Source organism: Desmodus rotundus, chromosome 1, assembly GCF_022682495.2.
Source record: "Desmodus rotundus isolate HL8 chromosome 1, HLdesRot8A.1, whole genome shotgun sequence".
NCBI classification, from domain to species: Eukaryota; Metazoa; Chordata; class Mammalia; order Chiroptera; family Phyllostomidae; genus Desmodus; species Desmodus rotundus.
Window position 1 is genome coordinate 130,513,731 of NC_071387.1, and position 13,333 is coordinate 130,527,063.

Sequence of the window (13,333 nt, forward strand, 5' to 3'; positions counted from 1 at the left end):
ACATTTATCATAGTACCTGCTTGGTAGACAGCAAGAACTGACTAAAGAGAAGTTATATAAATTTAAATTAATCTTAATCGATAGGTATAATATAGGCCCTAAAATACAGAAGACAAAATAAATGTGAAGATCTATATAATTTCAAGTTTTATATAAAGCTTTACTTATTTTAGTCTATTTGTATTTTGCTATGAACTGAGCTCATTAGAGTTCAGTCCTTTAAGCTTTAGAGTCCAGTTTTTAAAATTTATAACTCGGATTGAAAACATATAATAGAAAGTACAATGTAGATACACATGGTCACATATAGAGATGTAGAAATGTGTATTTCTATTTTATTTTCATTAGCTTTATCTCTTCTATTCTTAAGTGGGTATGTGTCCTGGAAATACTCCTTTTTGCTCTTATTTTTCCTTTAATTTTGTTCTTTTCTTACTTTTAATAGCTTAAATACAATGTAATTTAAATAGTTTTAATTTAAGATATTTACATGTAAATATCTTAAATAGAAAGGTTATAGCCAGGGAGGTATACAATTGATTCTTTTGTCTCCCTCTCCCCCCCACTCTCTTTCTCTCTCTCTTCTACCATCCTACCCTCCCCTCCTCCTCACACATACACACACACACACACACACTATACACAAACACATAAATACCCATTTAAGCACATAGATAACATTTATTCCTATAGTAGGCTACAGGGATTTATATACACAGAAAACACAATCAACATACAAGTCTACAGATATACAATTAATAACTTCCTGTTATAAAACTATTAGGTTCCAATATGTTTAAAACTGTTCCTGTGTCAAATTTGTATCACAATGGTGCACTTAGAAGACTTATATAACTCCCCAACTAAAATCCAACAAAAAGTATTTTAAGAGGATCAAAATATAAAGGAGTTGACAAATGGAAAAACAGCCGTAAACAGACTGATGGAAATGGAAATGATGAGAAATTCCTGCAAATCTAGAAAGCGAACCCAGTGAAATTGATATATGAGTACAAAACACTGCTACAGCATATGAAAATCAAAATCAAAATAAGATAACACTTCTCACTCACTAAGATGGACATAAAAAAAATGGAAACTAAGTGTTGTCAAGGATGTGGGGATTGGAACCCTCACACACGGCTTGTAGGAATATAACGTGGTACAGCCACTGTGGAAAATGTTTTGACATGTTCTCTAAAATTAAACAAAGAATTACTACATGACTCAGTAATCCCACTTCTAGATATATAACCCAAAGAATTGAAAACAGGTGTTCAAACAAAAACTTTTACACAGATGTTCACAGCGGTACTATTTACAATGGCCAAAGGCGGAAACAACCCAAATGTGTATCAACAGATGAAGTGATAGACCAAAAAGTGGAAACAACCAAAATGCCTAATAACAGCTAAATGAATAAACAAATGTGGTACCATATTTTGCTGTATATAATGCACACCCACGTGTTTGGCCCAAACTTTCAGGGGAAAAATCTTTCATTTTAATTTTTTTAATTCAATTATTTATTTATTTATATTTAGAGACAAAATGAATTATCATATTCCAGAGTATTACTGTGCATATGGATATCATTATTGCTTTCTAGAGTTAACCTTTTAATGCATAAGCATAAATAAAAGATTAAAAACATTTATATAGATAGAGAATTAGCACTATTCACATATAACATGCATCCTTATTTTCCTTAAAAAATTTGGGTGAAAAAGTATGCATTATATACAGCAAAATATGGTATATTCATACCAGAGATTGTTCAACAATATAAAAGAAAGAAATATCAACACATGCTACAGTAAGCATAAATCTCAAAAAGATTATCAAAAGGGAATTAAGCCAGTCACAAAGGACCCATATTGTATGATGTCATTTGTATGAAATGTTCAGGACAGGCAAACCTATAGCTACAGAGAACAAGTGACTGGTTGCCCAGGGCTAAGGCAGGGTTATGGATAGAAAGTGACAGCTACCAGGTACAAGGAATAATGAAAATATTCTAAAATTGTCATGATGGTTGTTGTCCATCTCTGTTAATATATTAAAAATAAATGAATTCTATACTTTAAACAGATGGGTTTTATGTATATATATTATATCTCAATAAAACTGTTAAAAATGAGAGTTCAGATTATCAAGACCAACTAGTGACAAGCTTTACCAATAAAAAAGATTGAAAACTAGACAACATATGCTTGGACTTCAAACACTAGTAGGATTATAAGACTCTCCATTTCAAATGAGAAAAGTAAACAGCTACAACCACCACAGGTTTGCCACACACACAAATGAAAATCAAATCAGAATGAGATTTTTGCTAATAAGATGCTTGAATACAATTCAGAAATACAGTCTAAGTGCTGAGGGGAAGTTATTTGCAATCCAGAAATCTATCTATAAAAAGTTGATTTTAAGAAAAAGGGCAAAATTCAGAAATTTTCAGGCAGGTGAAAACTTGTACAGTTTATCATCCATTACCCCACGAGAAAAGTAAGTATTAGAGGAAGATCACCATGTGTATTTTGTCTTTACTAAAAGCTATAAAAACTTGATTTCTAGCTTCCCTTGTAGCTAGAATTTACCACAACTCACCAATGAGACTCAACTGGAATTCTCTCACTTTCTCCCTCTCCCTGGACTGCAGATAATACAAAGCCTACTAGCGAAAAATAAACGCTACATGAAAGGATGGCAGATTAGGAAGACAGGAGGCTAGATTCTTGAGACATTGGCTATCCTCTAAAATTTGTAATGTATGAGATAGATAAATCCTGAAGTGGTTAAGCTACAATTAGTTTTTTTATTTAAATTTGCAGTCAATTGAATCCTTTAGTGAGATATTCTTACAAGTGAAAATCAATTAATATAAAAAGAAATAACATGGAATACAAATTATGACTGCAATTAAAATCCAGAAAATGTAAATTAACTAAAGGAATTAACTAAAGGAATGTCCAGTGGATTGAATGCTTACTAGAACACATTTGGCAATTTCAGGCAATAAAACAGTAAAGAATTATTTTATCTTCTACATGGCTGAAAGCACAACAAGACTTGCATATAATATTATAATGGCACTGTATTGGCTTTTAACGTTTAAAAGGAAGTTTCTGAATAAAGTTGGGAAACAATATTACTTTAAAACAGAGTTAATGTTATAAGACTTGATAATTGAAAAAGTAGCAATTAAATTTTCAAAAGATGAATATAAAAATGAGAGGGCAGGTTTAAGAATGTATAAGTACTCTAATCCTATCATTTTTCATAGCACAGAAGCCTATCGATACTGTTGGTAAGTCAAGCATTAGTATATGACTTAATATAATGTAAACCACTAGAAGAAAGTAAAAGTTATATAAATAAGTCAGAAATTGGAGAATTGGGAGAAATACAGGAAGTTGTGTGAGTTAAATTCCTTATCTTTTTCCAAAAAAGAAGTAATATATACTCTCTAGACTAGATAAACAAGAAATAGAGTAAATCTATACAGAATATATAGAGCAAACATATAAATTATATATAATTATATATGTATTGTGCAATATACTATATAACATATAATTACTATATAAATTATGTAAAGTGTGCAAAAATAGTAAGATAGAGAACTAAACAGAGACATAGTTGTGCTGTTTGCCTAAAGGGAATGGAAATTAGCAATAGGAAGATTACTATTCTACATTAGGTTTTGTTTTCTTAAAAAACATTTTGTAGTGTACATCATTTTATTTTTAAATTTTTATTGTATTTTCTCCATTTCCATTTAACTTCCTTATACCCGCCCCCACCCCTCGCAATCACCACACTGTTGTTCATGTCAGTGAGTCCTTTCTCCTTTTTCCCCAATCTCTCCATTTTATAGACTTAAAAGCAAATAAAAAGTACTTTTTTTGGAGACAGAAAAACATCCAGCTCTGGTTTTCATGAACAGTAACAGGACAGAGTCAAAATGTCTCCATAAGTTTTTCCATAAATAGGTAGCGCAATAAATATAAGTGCACAGAAAATATCCCCAGGTGGCCAACACTTTCAGTAATTTCCCAAAGCTCATTCCTCAGTAACATTGTTTCTGAAGCTGATAAGTATTATACAAAGTCTTTGTTTTAGTTTTTACATTTTTTGTGTTCATCATATTTCAATATTTTTAAATCATATGGTAATTCAGGGAGACATATTTGAAAATATTTAATGATAAATATCCTTGAATTAATGCATCCTAAGCCATGTCTTTTGTTTGAAGTGAAACTTTGTAGCCTTCATATTCCTCCTTTCTGCATGCTACTGATGCTTACACCTAATTTTTTATGTATTTGTTCTACAAAAAAAAAACCCTGAAATGCAAAACAGAAATGAAGCCTCAGAAGCTAAGGACCCAAGTGTGATATCTGGAGAAAAAATATAACTAAAAAAAGAAAAACACAAACAAACAAATACTCAGACTTAAAAAAAAAACAAGCAGCAGTACAAAACACACACACACAGAATGCTTGACAACAAACGTACAGAGGAAAAAGAAGTTGGTGGAGTTAGATGGTGTCATCTTCACAGATACGAAAGTAAAGCCACGGGGAGTCAAGCTAGACAGAAAACTTAAGACAAATACTGATAGCAAGTGATGAAATAATGAGCTAAAAATTATGAGCATGATTTATAAAGTCAACATCGAGAATCACAACAGTATCTAAGCCAAAATCAACTATAAGTATTAAAGCATAAATGAGGACTAAATTTCAGAAATATAAGTTAGTGCTATTACAAAAAGGGAAAAATTGTGGATTTGGGAATGAGGAAACAGAGTTATAAAAGATTTATGTCTGATGCTAAGGTAGATTTGAGTAGATTTCTAGTAAAGGGCACTAATGTAAGTTAAGGAATTAAAGGTAACTCTAAACATAAATTAAATATCGTTTATCTAATCTACATCATTAATAGTTTTAATTCCCCATGTATAATTTTAATCTTGATTGTGAAAAGATAAATTTTTAAATTATAATATTCCATGTAATCCCCTTGATATTTAGTACATGTTTTTAATATACAAGTCTATGGAATGCTAAGGAGCTGTAGCCAGGATTTAAACCTCTGAGCATCATTAAAACAGCCAGAAAGTAACCTATTTCTAAGTATTCCTGTCATGACGGTTAGTACCACTATTTTTTGAATTTGTGGTCCAAGAGTGAGACTGAGCTTCATGATAATTAATTCTATGACGGTTTTATACTGAAAGGAAAAGATCATAATGATGAAGACTAATATAAATGTTGACATTTAACAAAATGTTGTAAAAGAAAATTTTATTATACTACAGCGGCTACTTACCAATTGATTTCTTAATAATCCAAAAGAATAAATGGACCTAACAAAAGTCTCTAAATTACTCTTACAGAATAGCTTCTGTGGATATATTTTGCTTTTAAAGGTGACGAAATCGCTAAGCTGCTATCCTTGGCATCCCATGGATCATGAAAAATCATGAATTCAAGTTTCTCAAGCCCTTTATTTTTGGGTCAAAGGAGATTAAACAGGCTCTTGAGGTCATTATCACTTGTTCATTGTTAAGGTTAAAATGCATTCAGAATATGAACAGAGTTTAGCTCAAATAAAAGAGAACATAAATGTATCCACAAAGCTTATAATTTTAAAAATGCTTTAAAATCACTTGAAGATGCAACATTTGCATTAAATATATTATTTTTCACACTTAGAATGAAAGTCTAATTGTACAGCATTTTATTTTTGTTTGTAAATGTAATAATGTCAAAAGGATTCCTTTGATGTGTTGACCTATGAAATTCTCTTGGCATGTGGTGTTTCATTAACTATAATCATTAAGTCTATAGTAAATAATCCATCTCTGCAGTTTTTTTTAAAAAATACATCCTGAAAAAGCCTAAAAGAGAATCCTAAAATACATTCTGAAAAGCATAAGACAGAAGACTGCCTGTGTTTTGCACTAGAATGAGATATGCAATTAAAATTCCCACTAAGCAGTAACAACAACTTCATGAAGACGGTTTGATAAGAAACGCAGGCCAAGAATGCTAGCTAGAAGAGTATTCCATCTGCCTCAGCTAGCATTCTTTTCAGCCACATCTTGCTACCAAGAGACAGTACATGAAAGAAAAAAAGGGGAACAAAGATTCTTTGTAAACATTGGTGCTAAACCCTGTGAGGCAGACAGAGACTGACCCTGAGCACTCTGCAATTTCCTTGTTCAACACTCTGCCCTGTCAGGTTGTAAAAGCAGAAGGTTCTCCAGGGTTTCTCTGAACGTAAGTTTCCATGATCATTTGTACATACGGAACACTGTGCCAGTATTTCTTTGTAATCCATGTTTAGTTTGCCTTTTTCCCTGTTTGCTTACAGTGCTGCAATATAGGTTGGGGTGGGGAGGATATCTGGGCTGTCATTCTCATACTTTCCACAATGTTAAGAGCCACATTTGATTATTATCCCAATATTTTCTTAGTATATGACATCTAAAACAGATTTCATATTTTAAAATATGTCTTTAAGGAAATCAACACAATTGACAGAGTTATATTTTAGGAGGTTCAGAGTTGTAGTTTTTTTTTCCAACCCCAGTTTTTAAATAGTTTATTTACTTTTTACACAGTTCTGTTTCTGCAGGGTAACCTAAGGATTGGACAAATTATTTTTCCCATCTTGTTATTGGTATTGATGTCTGGTTTCAGATGTTATAAAAATCAGTGTTGAGTATGAGTAAGTTATTCATATTACAGCTTCTAATGAAGTGTGGACATGACTTGAATGATGAATAATATCCTAGCCCTTTAATAAGGTTCATCTCAGGCTTGTAATAAAACCCTACATTGTTCCTATAATCCAGTGGAATTTTACCAACATCAAATTAAGACACATAAGAGCACATTCTTAAAGTGTGATTCATCATCCTTAGGAAATGACTGCAATTGATTTACAACAAACCAGCTGCACTGAGAACTCAGCAGCCCCAGGTGAGTATAACAGTTGTGCTTGAGTAAACCTGTGTGTACAACATACTACTCTGGGATTTTTTATTTGTCAGATTGTAAAGTCCAAAGATAAAACATGTGGGTAATGGAGAACTTCTAGCAAAACATACTGGAGAATAATCTTGCTAAGTTAAACATTTATTCAAACACATTAACAAAAATGTCAGACATTTAAAAATCACAGAATCTATAAAGCTACCATGTATTTCTAAAATGGAAGAATTATTTTCCCTTTGCTTTTGTAGATTCTGCCCAGTTCAAGTTTCCCCTTCTCATAAAAGTCTGGCATACGCAGTGTACTGTATCTGAAAATGACAGAGCGTGCCTCTCCGGTACAGTCTTGTCAATTACACGTGCCTTGTTTCATTAGCTACAGCTAATTATTAGGCACAGTGTTCTAGGCTATGAATTTAATATGAGTAAAATGAGTGGTCATTTTTTATGATTTCCTTCTAGTCATTTCAAATTCATCAGGCTACTTTTATTACATGTAAAAATACTAAAAGTATAATAATCCAAATCTTTCACTGCCTTATTCAGTAACTATGCATATTAAAGGTGACAAAGATAAATGGGATTAACTGCTTCTTTCTTTCTTTCTCTTTTTTTTCTTTTTTTTTTTCTTGACAGCTTTTGCCACAACATCTGTTCGGTGCTGTCAGGGTTATTACAGAGAACACAAACTAATCGGGTGGACAGATTCACCAACAGCGCCTAGAACACACAGTGGCCTCCCAGTGCTAACGAGGAGTGTCCGAATCACCGGCAAACGCACTCAGCTCAAGCAAGGATTTGTTATTGTGATGGTGGTTTTTAAAGCCATGATTAAAATAATCATGCTGTCTATGGAACTTCTGGACTGAAAAGGTGGGATGCTGGCACTTGACCTTATGGGCTCTGTAAGAGTTCTGATTGATTCAACCATCTATGTGTTTTAACTTTAAAAGTAATTTGTGGTTAGGGTTTCTTCTGGAGGTTAAATTTCTTAAAGGGAATTAATATCAGAAGCTCTTTTTGTTCAAAAGTTAAAAACTATCAAGACTATTTATTAATAGCCATCTACTTACTAATTCCTTCCTCCCTTAAAAGAAAAATGTTAACTAAATCTAGTGTAATTGCAAAGATCATTCAGGAATTCAAGTTCTGAGGTAATTTGGTGGTTTTGCTCATTTAATTTTACAAGTATTTAAATTTACTTGAAAACGTAGTCTCCTATGTAGTAAGTAGCACATCTATGTGTACATGGGTATGTGTAATCTTATTTTTAAAATGTTTTAATCTATCACATATTTTATATATACATATATTTTGTCACTGCAATGGGCCTCCTGGACAACTAACTAGAGTACTTATTCTTTACTTGCAAAGAAAATCAGAATAGCAAAATTATAGGTAATATTACCTAAATGAAGTAATTTGGGAATTATAAGGAGAGTTTTGTTGGAAAGAGAGCTCAGAATAGTGAGATTTCCAAGTAATGAGATCCATTAAGAAATTGGAGAAGTCTTCAAGGACAACAGCCAAACAGAAGGTCCTCTGGACTCAGCAATTATTCTACTGACTTCCCTCGGGTGTTAAAAAAGGAGAGATTTCTCTATTAAAGTTTAAATTCTTGGGTTCATGGCTTTCTCTCACATATTTTTCCTCCACTGAGTCCTGTTCCCTCAACCTGTTTATCACACTCAATGTCACAGGTAATCATTACTGATGTATGGAAAAAATTCAGAAATTAGAGTTATATGAATTTGAGGTTAAAATACATACTATCATATTACCCAGTTACCTTGGCCAAAGTTTATAGTACTCTGTGGTCCTATCCAAATAAAATAGAATATTGTTCAAAAGAATAGGTTTTTAAGACACAGAGGCTGTTTTAGAATGTTGATTTTGATATTACTTTGTAGAGGTGCGAATTTGGGCAAGTCATTTAACTTTAATGAGCCTCAATTTTCTCATCATGAAAACATGGAGAATAATACCTATTAAATAGGGTTGTTAAGAGGATTAAAATAAAAGCCATTTTGGCAAAGTGTTTAGTAGAGTATCTGACACGTAGGAAGTGTTAAGTGAGTGGTGTCTATTATATTTATGAAACAATAATCTTGGCTACTCCATTTTGAATTTTCAAGGCTGGCTCTAGGTTCTCATCTTGGGGAAGAATATTCTTATTAGTTCTCTCTATTTCTATTGGGTTGGCCAAAAAGTCAATATGGCTTTTTTCCCTAAAATAAAAGACACATTTTTCATGTTCACTGATAACTTTATTGACTTGGATATTTTGAGTGTGTTGGCTATCTCCCACATGGTATAGCATTGACTGTTCTCAATTCATGTCTTGATTTGATTGCTGTCAACTTCATCTGGTCTACCTGACCATGGAGCATCGTCCAGTGAGAAATCTCCAGCACGAAATTTTGCAAACCACTTCGACACATCTGACCAGTCACAACACCTTCTCCATAGACTGTACAAATCTTCTTTTTTACCTCTCAGTTGCATTTTTACCTTTTTTGAAATAATAAAGCATGATATACTAAAAATGTATATTTTCTTCCATCTTCAATATTAAAATGGCTATACAAAAATTCACCAATTGTGATGGTTTTTTTAATGCATGCTGATATGACAGCTGTCACAATACAATCTAACAAAACTGTTTCAAATGAAGTTAAAGATGGCCCTTCTAGAGCTATGTTATCGAAAAAAACAAACGAACTTTTTGTCCAACCCAATATTTGACAAAGAGGTTAAGTTGCTCTCTTTCTCATCTACTTATTAAGAATTTGTGACTTCTCTTACGCTTCTCTTTGACTGCAACTTGAAATTGCACTTTATCGATCACCTGAACAGAGAACTACTTCAACCTCCACCATGCCCCCGAGTGCACCCTCACACTTATAACATTAACATAATTGCATTCAAATCCATTCTTGGATACCTTAGAGAAGAGTTATCCCCTCCCCCTCATCCATAGTTACTTTCTCAGACTCCTTGGGATCCTATTTTCCTCCACTGTAACCCTTAAAGTCTCTTCAACATGAAGAGACTTTACCTCCTGGCAGTGTTAGATGTGCCTTCTCTGTGCTTCCGTTGCAGTTGGTAGGTATTTCTACTATAGCTCTTATCACTGTGAATGTTATTTATTTATGTTTCACTCACTAGACTATGAGCTTCTCTAAGAAGAAAACATGATCTTCACTTTATCAGCTGCACATGTCCTCTCACCTAATGCATATTTGGCTCTCTATAAAAACTTATTAAAACAATATCTAAACCGTCACCTCAACTCAAGATCTCTGCTCTCTGCCATTGGTCCCTTTCAGTTGTTGGAATGTATATACTATGATCTTTTCTCTGCATTTTGCTTTTCCTGCTTTTTTCTGATCCTTGCCTTCCAGACTTTTACAACAGGTGATTTACCTAAATATATCTGTTATAGAAATCTCTATCTCTTCTTTCTGTGAGTTCTGATTTTCTTTGACATTTCTTCCTGAATCTTACTTCCACTAATTATAGGCTCTTAGCTCTTCAAGACATCAGTACATCATCAGTAGCACAACCTGTTTGGCTGGGAGACTGCATTCATCTCAAACAAAGTCCATTCCGTCTCTCTCAAAAAGATACTAATTTAAATCTCTATAACATGTTAAATTGAATGTCTTGAAAAATTATGGCTTTGATTTCTCTTAAAGCATGCAATATACTAAAGCCTAAGATTCATATTTCATGTCAACTTATTTCCTTTTGAGAGGTTACATCTCAATCTACCGTAACTCTTTGGAAAGAAGAGTGTTTTACTTATGGTCAGAACCCTGCTGCATGGTAATTACAAGTGAAAATATACCACAAAATATGAACTTAACAGTTACAAATGTAATGCAGACATTTCATAGGATGAGATTATCACAGAAGCCTTATTTTAACTAGAACCTATGTTTGTGTTTTTATTTTTTAAAAAGGAAAACGCTTAGGGCAATGATAATAAAGGAATAACATTTATAAATGTTATATATGAGGTTAGTTATATACAAGGTTATATACGAGGCTAGTATGATACAGAAGCCTTGTCTACATAATCTCAAAAGGTCACCATTCTTTCTTCTTTCTTTGGAGTCAAATTTAATTAGAGGATCTTTAAATTGATCAGACATAATATACCAGGAGAGGTTCCAAATATGTTTTGACCACAGTATATATACACCAATGATGTGTTCAATGAAACTTAATTTTGATCTAAATTGCCACTTCAATATGTTTTCTTTATAAAACTGATTCTCAGGATCACTCCAACTGAAACTGTAATTAAGAACAACTTTTTGGAGTGACCTCAACAACATGGCTGAATAATATGCCCTAACTTGCATCTGTCCCTCAACAAATTGGCATTGATCCACAAAAAATAAAGGGGGGGGGCATTTGTGGGAGCTATTGGATGGATCATCATGTGCCAAAGGACCTGGAAAGTGTCTTGCCTACCCACGTGTGGGGTACTAGTTGGTCCTGGCTGTGGACAATGCAATGGCCTATGAACCAGCTCCAGCCTCTCTCAGTACTGGTCAGGGAGCCCATGGAGAACATTATTTTGGATAATCACCCACAGACAAAGAGACTTCGAGAAATTCCAGGCTTCCAGTAGGGAAGTTCCAGCACAACACAGGAGCAAAAGAGTATGAGTTGGGTGCACTGGAGAATGGAGAGGAACAATTTGACTTCACCCACATCGCCCCTCCCCGAGGTGGTACATATTAGTGCCCAGAGAGATCTTCTCAGCCTGTGGTTTCTCCCATGGAAGAAAGTGAGAGTATGTGAAAGACAGTCCAGAGTCCCCAGCTGTGAAGAACACTGCCAGAGAGGCTATTTCTCTCTTGCCCCATCCAGAGGACAGAATCATAAGCTGTGTGACTGGGGATCAGGAAGAGCCTGGGAGAAGCGCAGGTAAGACACTCAGAGCACTTTAAAGGAACACAGATTTTACTGACTACATTGAGGACTCCTTCAAGAAGTCTGCCCATAAGAGACTAGAAACACCTCACACACAGATCTCCCCCGGCTGGCCCACAAGCACCAATACCCAACACTTTTGGCTGGCTCTCCATATGAACTCCCAATTCCAGCAAAAGTAATCTTTGACAGATGGCTACCAAGCAATGAGAGAAGTCAGCCCAAATCGTCCAGCCCAGAGAAACCACAAACTTGAGCTTCAGCTCCATTCTTGGAAAAGCAAAAAGGAGGCTGTCAGCACCCAGCCTAGTGTGTTGGAGAACTGAGAGAAGGCATAGAAGTTCAACAATTCTACCACAAAAAGAAAGAAAGGGGAGAGAGAGAGAGAGAGAGAGAGAGAGAGAGAGAGAAAGGAAGGAAGGAAGGAAGGAAGGAAGGAAGGAAGGAAGGAAGGAAGGAAGGAAGGAAGGAAGGAAGGAAGGAAGGAAGGGGATCCCTCAGAATCACTAGCAAGGTTGACAGAAATTTCTCCCCCAAACTCAAATTGTGAAGACTAGAGGAGGTGACTATACTTCATATATGAAGAGAGTAATGCAGGACTTCAAGGAACAGAAAAAATAAAGAAAATATGACATGTTCAAAGGTTCACAAAAATATTCCACTAACTGAACTCTAAAACATGGAGATCTACAATTTACCTGAAAAATTCAAAAGAGCAATTTTTAAAAAGCTCAATCAGCTGCAAGAGAACACAGAAAGACAATCAGTGAAATTAAGAAAAACAAAACATGAATAAATTGAGAAGTTTAACAAAGAGTCAAAATCATAAAAAAAAGAAAAGAAAAAACAAAACCCAGAAATTCTGGGTCTGAAGAATACAATGAATGGAATTTAAACAACAACAACAACAAAAATGCAATAGAGAGCATCAACATTAGAGTGGATCAAGTAGAAGAGCTTATGAATCAAAGATAGGACCTAAAAATTATCCAGTCAAAGGAGAACAAAGAGAAAAATAAAAAAGAATAAGGACTGTGGAATATATTAATATATTGGATACTATCAAAAGAAACAACCTGCAAATTATCGGACTCTCAGGAGAAGGGTGCAGAGAACCTCTTTAAAGAAACAGTAGTTGAGGACCTCCCAACTGGGGACAGATTTGTATTATATATACAAATTTACAGAGCACCCAAGTCACCAAACAAATGAGTGAATCTAAAGAGATCTTCTCTAAACCACATCATAATAGGACTTCAGAAATCAAAGACAAACAGATAATCCTAAAAACATCAAGAGAAAAGAAGCTTGTAATTTACAAGGGGAGCTCCATAAGGCAATCACACTAACAACAAAATAGCCCCCCCAAAAAAAGAAAT